This window comes from Capsicum annuum, unplaced genomic scaffold (assembly GCF_002878395.1).
Source record: "Capsicum annuum cultivar UCD-10X-F1 unplaced genomic scaffold, UCD10Xv1.1 ctg2684, whole genome shotgun sequence".
Lineage (NCBI taxonomy): Eukaryota > Viridiplantae > Streptophyta > Magnoliopsida > Solanales > Solanaceae > Capsicum > Capsicum annuum.
Genome location: NW_025833162.1, coordinates 124,484 through 132,898, shown reverse-complemented (window position 1 = coordinate 132,898; position 8,415 = coordinate 124,484). Strand labels below are relative to the sequence as shown.

The following is an 8,415-nucleotide window of genomic DNA, read 5'->3' as shown; positions in this document are numbered from 1 at the left end:
CTCTTTTGCCACCTAAGAACATGTGGGGCTGCAGGTACCTTATTGGCGTCATGACTCCTCTTATGCCTAGGCTCGGATGGTCCAGATGCATTTTTACCTTTGTTTCTTGATTGGTGGCTGCTCGACATTGTACCTATTAAACATAATAGCCCACAACATATAAAACAAGTATTAAATGTGAATGACTTGGTTACTCAAACTTCCCCTTTCTAATTCATAATTCTTATAATTATTAATCCATCAATAACACATGAAGACATTTTGTATTTGGGACACTTAACAGTTTCAGTACATGGCTTAAGTACTAAACATCTTTTATCGACGCATATCCCTTCATTAACACATTACTCCCCCTTAATAATTTAATACATGCTTTTCCTATGTCACTTCTAAATCCAAATCAACAACACTCATTTCTATCATATATACCTAACACTAAGGTGGTGTTAAATCGAGATCCACCCCATACTTAATTTCCTTCGTATATTGAGCATCATCAATTTTCTAGCATCGGGCACAAATTTCATCTCACTTTCATTACAATTCAGACAATTCTCATTACTCACTTTAAGTACACTTCAGTCAAGGCATTTTATAGCTACCACTAAGGTGGTGTTGAACTGAAATCCACCCCATACTTAGTTTCTATTATATAGTGAACCAAGCAACTCCGTATTGAATTTCAACACATAGTACAGCAAAACACGCAATTGTCAATCAATTTATAGCTCAAACCCTTTGAGGAACCGAATCAGTTAATCCATGATTCCTATTTTAGAATATACTTGCTTCCCACATAAGAAATATCAATCCCATAACAACATATCATCATCACCTCCTAAGGTTCTCACATAATTTTAACACTTAACATTCAATGAAAGTTCAAATTAATTAAACCTAACCCTAGATTATTTCACTATTATTTTAATGAAATTAGCAGAACACAAAACTTATAAAAATAGTAAATCACATGGGTTCATAAGACTTAAACACAAAATATAATCAAAACTTACCTGTGCTTAGTTAACAAGAGTGAAGATAAAGTTGAGAACTTGTTGTTGTTGCTCAAAATTGACTAAATTATGAAGGGAGCAAGTTTAGGGCTTTGGGGAAAATTGGGGCAGTGCAGCTAGGTTAGGTGAGTAGAACGGAAATAGGTAAGGTAAGGTATTTATAGAGGGGTAAATTAGGTTTAAAAATTTTCACCGCTGGATAAAGGCATCGCGACGCGTTAGGAATCGTGTTGAAGAATCGATGCAACGTATCAAGTTTGTGTTGATTCTCTAAAAGTTACATTAAATAAATACTCTAAGTGTTTCCTACATTCCGACCGACGCGGTGCAATGGGAAACGCATTGATGGACCAACGTGATGCATCAGAATCACTTTGATTCACTAAAAATAGCCTTGAAATTATTTTCTAAGTGTGGAATTTACATACATCGACACGACGCACCACGATAGCATCGGTCCACTAAAAATTGCATCCAAAAACTTTTCTAAGGCTAAATTTCCCATACCTAATGTATCTTTTCTTATCCCTTACCTTTTTCTCACCATGAAACAACTATTTACTTACTCAAAAGCCCATGTTCTCCATATTCTCTTCTTCTCTTTCTCCACCAAATTTATTATTCCTGCACATCAATCAAAAACAACAAAATTACATAAGAAAAAGTTGGTTTCCTCCCACCATGCACCTTATTTTCAGTCGTGGCATGACTCATTTTTTTATATTTTTTCTTTTTATTCTTCACTACTAAAAATTAAACTACCTATTACATTACATTTGTGGGTTACCTCCCACCAAGCTCCTTATTTTACATCGTGGCATGACTTACCTCAGCATCACACATCAGTAAAAGTGATAGATTCCTTATGCTTATCCGGATGATCACCAAATAATGCTTAACAAAATGTCCAATCACTAGAAACTTTTTTGTCTTATCTCTATTCTACAACTCTACAGCTCCATGAGGTGTCATGCGCACCACCTCAAAAGATCCCGACCATTTCAATCATAATTTACCTGAAAACAACTTAAGCCTTGATATGAACAACAAAACAAGTTGTTCGGGTTCAAATACTCTCTATTGAATTTGTTTAGCATGCCATATTTAGGTCTTATCCTTATATAGTTTGGTATTTTCATAGGCATAAAGCCTAAAATCATCAAGCTCATTCAGCTGCAATAACTGTTTCTCCCCCATGGCAGTTATCTCAATATTTAGATTTTTCACGGCCCAATATCTTGATGTTCCAGCTCCACAGGCAAATGTAATTCTTTACATTAAACTAAGAAATAAAGGGACATACCAATAGGCATCTTGTTAGATGTACGGTATGCCCAAAGTGCATCATCCAACTTTTTAGGCCAATCTTTTCACAGCCCATTCACAGTCTTCTAAAGTATTTGCTTAATCTCCCGATTGGACACCTCAACTTGTCCACTAGTTTGGGGATGGTACGCAGTAGCAACCTTGTGCCTAACACCATATTTAACAAGAACATTTTTGAACCAAGTATTGATAAACTGCGTACCTCCATCACTAATTATTTCTCTAGGTGTACCAAATCAGGAAAATATGTTCTTCTTTATAAATTTCAGAACCACTCTTGCATCATTAGTTGGACTAGCTATATCCTTCACCCATTTAGAGACGTAGTCAACCGCTACAAGAATGTACAAATTGCCTTTAAAGGTGGGAATGGGCCCATGAAACGGATCCCCCAAACATTGAAGACTTCAACTTCTAAATTATTATTAAGGGTAATCTCATGATGCCTAGATATAGTACCCAACCTTTGACATTGATAACAAATTTTCACAAAAGCAATTGCATCCCTAAACAACGTAGGCCAGAAAAAACCTAATTCCAACACTTTCCTAGCAGTCCTCTTACCACCATGGTGTCCACCATAAAGAGTTGAGTGGCAATCTTCAAGTACCTTTGAAAATTCAGCCTCTGATATAGACCTACGAATAACTCCATCTGGACCCTTCTTGAAGAGATATGGTTCATCCCAAATATAGGCACGTGAATCATAGAGCAGCTTCTTCCTTTGTTGTGTGGTGGCATCAGGAGGGTACACTTCATATACTATTAAATTCACAATATTAGCATACCATGGGAACTCAAATGCATCGAAAGACAATAACTTTTCATCAGGAAATTCTTCCTTAATACTAAGAGAGTCATCAATAATATGATTTCAATTTTCTAGCCATGATAAGTGGTGAGCAACTTTATTTTCAGCTCCCTTCTGATCTCAAACCTCAAGATTAAATTCTTATAGTAATAGAATCCACCTAATCAGTCGAGGTTTTGCATCCTTCTTGTTCACAATATACTTAATAGCAGCATAGTTAGTATGAACAATGACCTTTGTGCCAACTAAGTAAGTTCTAAACTTGTCAAATGCACACACCACTGCCATCATATCTTTCTCTATAACCGTATAATTAACTTAAGCATCATTCAACACTTTGCTAGCATAGTATATTAAGAGAAATACCTTATCTCTTCTCTAACCCAAAATATCTCTCACAACAACATTACTAGCATCGTACATCAGCTTAAACAGCAACTCCCAATCTAGAGCAGTCAGAATAGGTGCTTCAATTAACTTCTTCTTTAGTTTTTCAAAAAATGCTTGGTAATTATCCCCAAACTCAAACATGGCATATTTCTCCAATAATTTGCACATAGGACTTGCAATCCTTAAAAAATCCTGAATGAATCGCCTATAGAAACCTGCATGTCCAAGAAAGCTCTACACTCCTTTGACTGTGATTGGATGTGGCAACTTTTCAATCACTTCAACCTTCATTATCCACTTTGAGTCCTTTTAATGACACTTTATGGCCTAGGGAAATTCCTTCCTTAATTATAAAGTGGCACTTTTCCTAATTTAGTGCCAAGTTTGTCTCTTCGCATCGAGCTAGGACTCTGTCAAGATTCTGCAAGCACTTATCAAAAGAATTACCATACACAGAAAAATCATCCATAAATTCCTCCATGAAACCTTTAACTATATCATAAAATATTACCATCATACATCTCTGAAATGTAGCAGATGCTTTACATAGGTCGAATGGCATGCGTCTGAACGCATATGTACCGTATGGACATATGAAAGTGGTCTTCGCCTCGTCTTCTAGTGCTATGATTATCTGATTGTAGCCAGAGTACCCATCCAAAAAATAATAATACTCATGCACCACCAATCTATCCGGCATTTGGTCAATGAAAGGAATAGGATAGTGGTCTTTACGGGTTGCTTTATTCAATATTCGATAGTCAAAATAGATCCTTTAAAAAGTTACCATGCATGTGGGGATCAAATCATTATCATCATTAGTTACCATGATCATCCCTTCTTATTTCGGTACACAATAAACTGGACTCACTTATTTGCTATCGAAAATTGGGTAAACAATACCACTATCTAACTACTTGATCACTTTTTTCCTGACCACCTCATTTATCATAGGATTCAATCTTCTTTGTTGCTACACTCTTGGTTTGTAACCTTCTTCTATGTAAATGTTGTGCATGTAAAATTCTAGATTAATTCCTGTACTATCGGACATTTTCCAACCAATCGCCTTTCTTCTTCTTTTTAAGACTACTATCGCTTTCTTTACCTGTATATCTGTTAATCCTTCAGAAAAAATAATAGGCAAAGTATCTTGAAAACCAAGAAAAATATATTGTAAATGAGAAGGAAGAACCTTAGGCTCCAAGTTAGGAACTTCTTCAATTGAGGGCTTAGGCGATGGACCAGTTGGCCTATTTAATGGTCCGACAGGATCTTTCATCATCTCAACCACTGCCAAATTCATAACCTGGACCAATTCCAATGCTTCCACAAAAATACAAATCATGAGCCATTAAGGCTCGCTCTAATAGATCATCGGACAAGAACAACTACCAAGCAGAAACATGGTCAATAACCGATATAGATGACAACTCCTCATATATAGCTGGTAGTTTCAATGCCTTGTACGCATCACATACTTCTACTTTATTATGTGCTTGTATTGTCATTTTCACAGCTGCTACATCAATTAGTGACTACCCTATTGCTAAGAAAGGTCGTCCCAAAATAAATGGAACCACAGGATCATCCTCAAAGTCAAGAATTACGAAATCCACCAGAAAGAATGACGATCCTACTTGTACCAAAAGATCCTAGATAATACCATCGGGCCTGGCAAGTGATCTATTTGCCAACTGCAAAATAATAGTAGTGGGTTTAGGACTCCCAAGACCCATCTTCCTGTACCACGATATAGGCATAAGATTTATGCTAGCTCCCAAGTTACACAATCCATGTGTGCAAATAGTTTGTCCAATGGTAATCTGCAAGGTAAAACTACTTGGATCTTTAAGCTTCGTGGGAAATTTGTTTTGAATCTTGGACGTGCACTCTTAAGTAAGTGCAACTGTAGAATACTCGATCAACCAGTTATTATTTGCAACTATATGTTTCAAATATTTTTCATATTTTAGCACACTTTATAGGATGTCAACAAGAGAAAGATTCACTTGAACCTGCTTCAGAAGATCTAAGAACTTCTTTTAACTTGCCTCATCTTGATGAAGGAAAAGGTAAGGGGAGAGTTTTCTTGTCCACATGAATTTCATCACTTGCCACTTTTTCTTTGATTTCTTTCTCTGCATTGTCTTTGGTACTTTCATCAATAATTATGGGGCCAACAATTCTTGAACTATCTCCATAGTTTGCAGCCCACTCCTTGTTGTAATTGTATTTACCTGCTTAGGATTTGTCTCTGTATCGCTAGGTAATGCTCCTTGAGTTCTTGTATTCTGTGCTCCTGCAATTTGACCCAATTGCAACTCTGGATCTCTCGTAACTAATTGTTGACTCTTCAACTCAGCTGTAAACTGTGTCTGTTGAGTCTTAATTTTAGTTGCAAAGTATGCTTGTTGAGCCATAAAATGCTTCACCAATTCCTCCATATTGCTAGATTGAGTAGTCTCCTGTGTATTCTGAGTTGGCTGTGGATTTGATTGCACTTATCCATTGTACTGATTTGTATTTTGTGCCTGATTTCTACCCCATGAGAAATTGGGATGGTTTCTCTAGTTGGAATTATAAGTATTACAAAAAATTTATTGTCCCTACCAATTTGCATTCCCCACATAATTGTTAGAATCCAAATTAGTCGTGCAAGCATCAGCTATATGCTCACCACTTCCACAAACCTCACACAAAGAATTTGCTTGTTGAACTGCATTCGTTGTAGCTGCTGCTGGTTGAGAAACACCCAACTTTATGCTATTAAGCTGAGTAATCATATGATTTTGCATGGCTGCAATTTGTGCCTGTAGTGCAGTTAACTAATCTACCTCCAACACCCCTGCAACGTTTTTAGGAGTACTCCCTGAGTCTGAATGATAGTCAGGGTTCCCTTGTGAAATCCGATTCAATAGTGTGTACAATTCTTCATATATCTTCTTAAGAGCCTGTCCACCTGCTGCTGAATCCAAGAGAATCTTTATGTTTGACTCCAATCCTTCTATGAAAGTATGCACAAGAACATCATTAGATTGATGATGGTGAGGGCAATTTCAGATCATAACCTTAAATCTCTCCCAAGCTTGGTAGAGATTCTCTCTATCCTTTTGTCTAAAACTCAAGATTTCATGCCTCAAGTGTGTCGTCTTCCCATATGGAAAGAATTGAATAAGAAACTTTTGAGCTAGATCTTCCCATGTAGTGATGGATAGTGGTGGTTCAACATGTAATCACCTTTTTACTTCCTCCATTAGAGAGAAGGGGAAGAGTGTCAACCTGACATAATCAGAATTCACCCCTTCAGGAATGTATGTATCGCTGATTTCCAAGAAGGTCTATGTATGCTGTTATAGATCTTTGTGTGAAAGGCCATGAAATTGCCCCACTGAATTCAGCAATTGCACTATATTCTGCTTCAATTCAAATTGACCTCCTAGTTTAGGCTTTAGAATACTACTCGTCACATTGTTCATGAGTGGGATTGCCACCTCACGAACAGGTCTAGTAGCTTGTTGAGTAGGAGCAACTGGAATAACAGGAATGACAGGAGGTGGAACATTCCCAGCATTTGGATCAACTGGTTTATTTCTTTGTTCAGCCCTTCTTCACCTTTGTTGAAGATTTGCTTTGGTTTTGAAAAAGACTCTACTAGTTCTTTGTCACTCGCCAGTCCTAGATTCAGCTAAACCTTCAAAAATTCAGCCTCTAATATCAAGTTGTTAATACCTAAACTTAATATCAAAAACCAAAAATTTAGCAATTTACTAATTGTATTAGATCCCCGGCAACAACGCAAGAAACTTATTGCGACTCAGACTCACACGCAAGTGCACGTGATCATTCAAGTAATATAGTGATTTAGACAATCAGATATCATTCCCACGAGGACTAAACAAGTAGAATTTTAACCAACTTTTAGTTTCAGACAATGAGTATTAGGTGTTGTATAGTATCAAGATGATTTTGAATTTGAGAATAAAAATGTGAATTAATAAACAAGAAATAAAATTTTATGACCAGAGCAAAGCAAGCAGCGGTTGTAAACAGTTATGATAAGAATTATAGGCTTGAGGCTTTTTTATCAATCATACAAATCTCCATTCTTATAGTAGTCCAATTGGTTATCAAGTTTTTGTTTCTCAAGGTTTAGACAACGATCTTGATCTCCCATCTTAAAATCTTTTATCTATTGAATATTTCAGCTACAACTCTCACAGAGATACAACAATTCTTCTAGATTTATTAAGTAATTTTCTTGCAATTGAACCAAACAAGGCTTATAGGTATATCCCTATCCTAGATGCTAATTCAAATCCCTTATTTTATAAAAGGATAATAACCTTGCTCCTTAATTTCCTCATTCTAATCTATTATTCTCCTCCCGGATTCACATAGAAATATAAATTTATTTCTAATGGTTGTCATGCATTAAAATAGTAAGCTCAAGAAATTAAGAACAACCCAAGTGATAACCCAAAATGAAATTGCTATAAAGAATATCAAAGAGTAATCATGTTCTTGACCTTATCCCTAGAACAAGGGTATTTAGCTGCTCATGTTTGAATTAAGCATAAAAACAAGTAATTAATCATAACCAAAGTTAGTGTTGAAGTAAAGAAGTTCAAAAGAAATAATAAAAACCATAAAAGAAGAATTCTTTGTTTTTCCACCACTGCAATGCTTGCCAAAAAGTCTTTGGAATTGTGCTCATGTGTTCCTTTTATACTTGGGAAAATTTTACCAGATCTGAAGCCATGACGCAATGCATCACTAATTGCGTTGATCCAACCAACGTATCGCATCAACATCGTATTGCCACACTGGAAGTCATCTTTAAAAATAAAACTAAGTCAAAATCTTCACCACTCA

General features: G+C 36.2%; 1 non-coding gene across 1 annotated transcript; it reads left to right on the top strand.

Moving 5' to 3' along the window:
- The first annotated feature begins 6,579 nt into the window (after positions 1 to 6,579).
- Positions 6,580 to 6,686, top strand: LOC124890924. The gene has a single exon (XR_007049443.1). It is a non-coding gene; the product is annotated as a small nucleolar RNA R71 (small nucleolar RNA).
- The last annotated feature ends 1,729 nt before the right edge of the window (positions 6,687 to 8,415 follow it).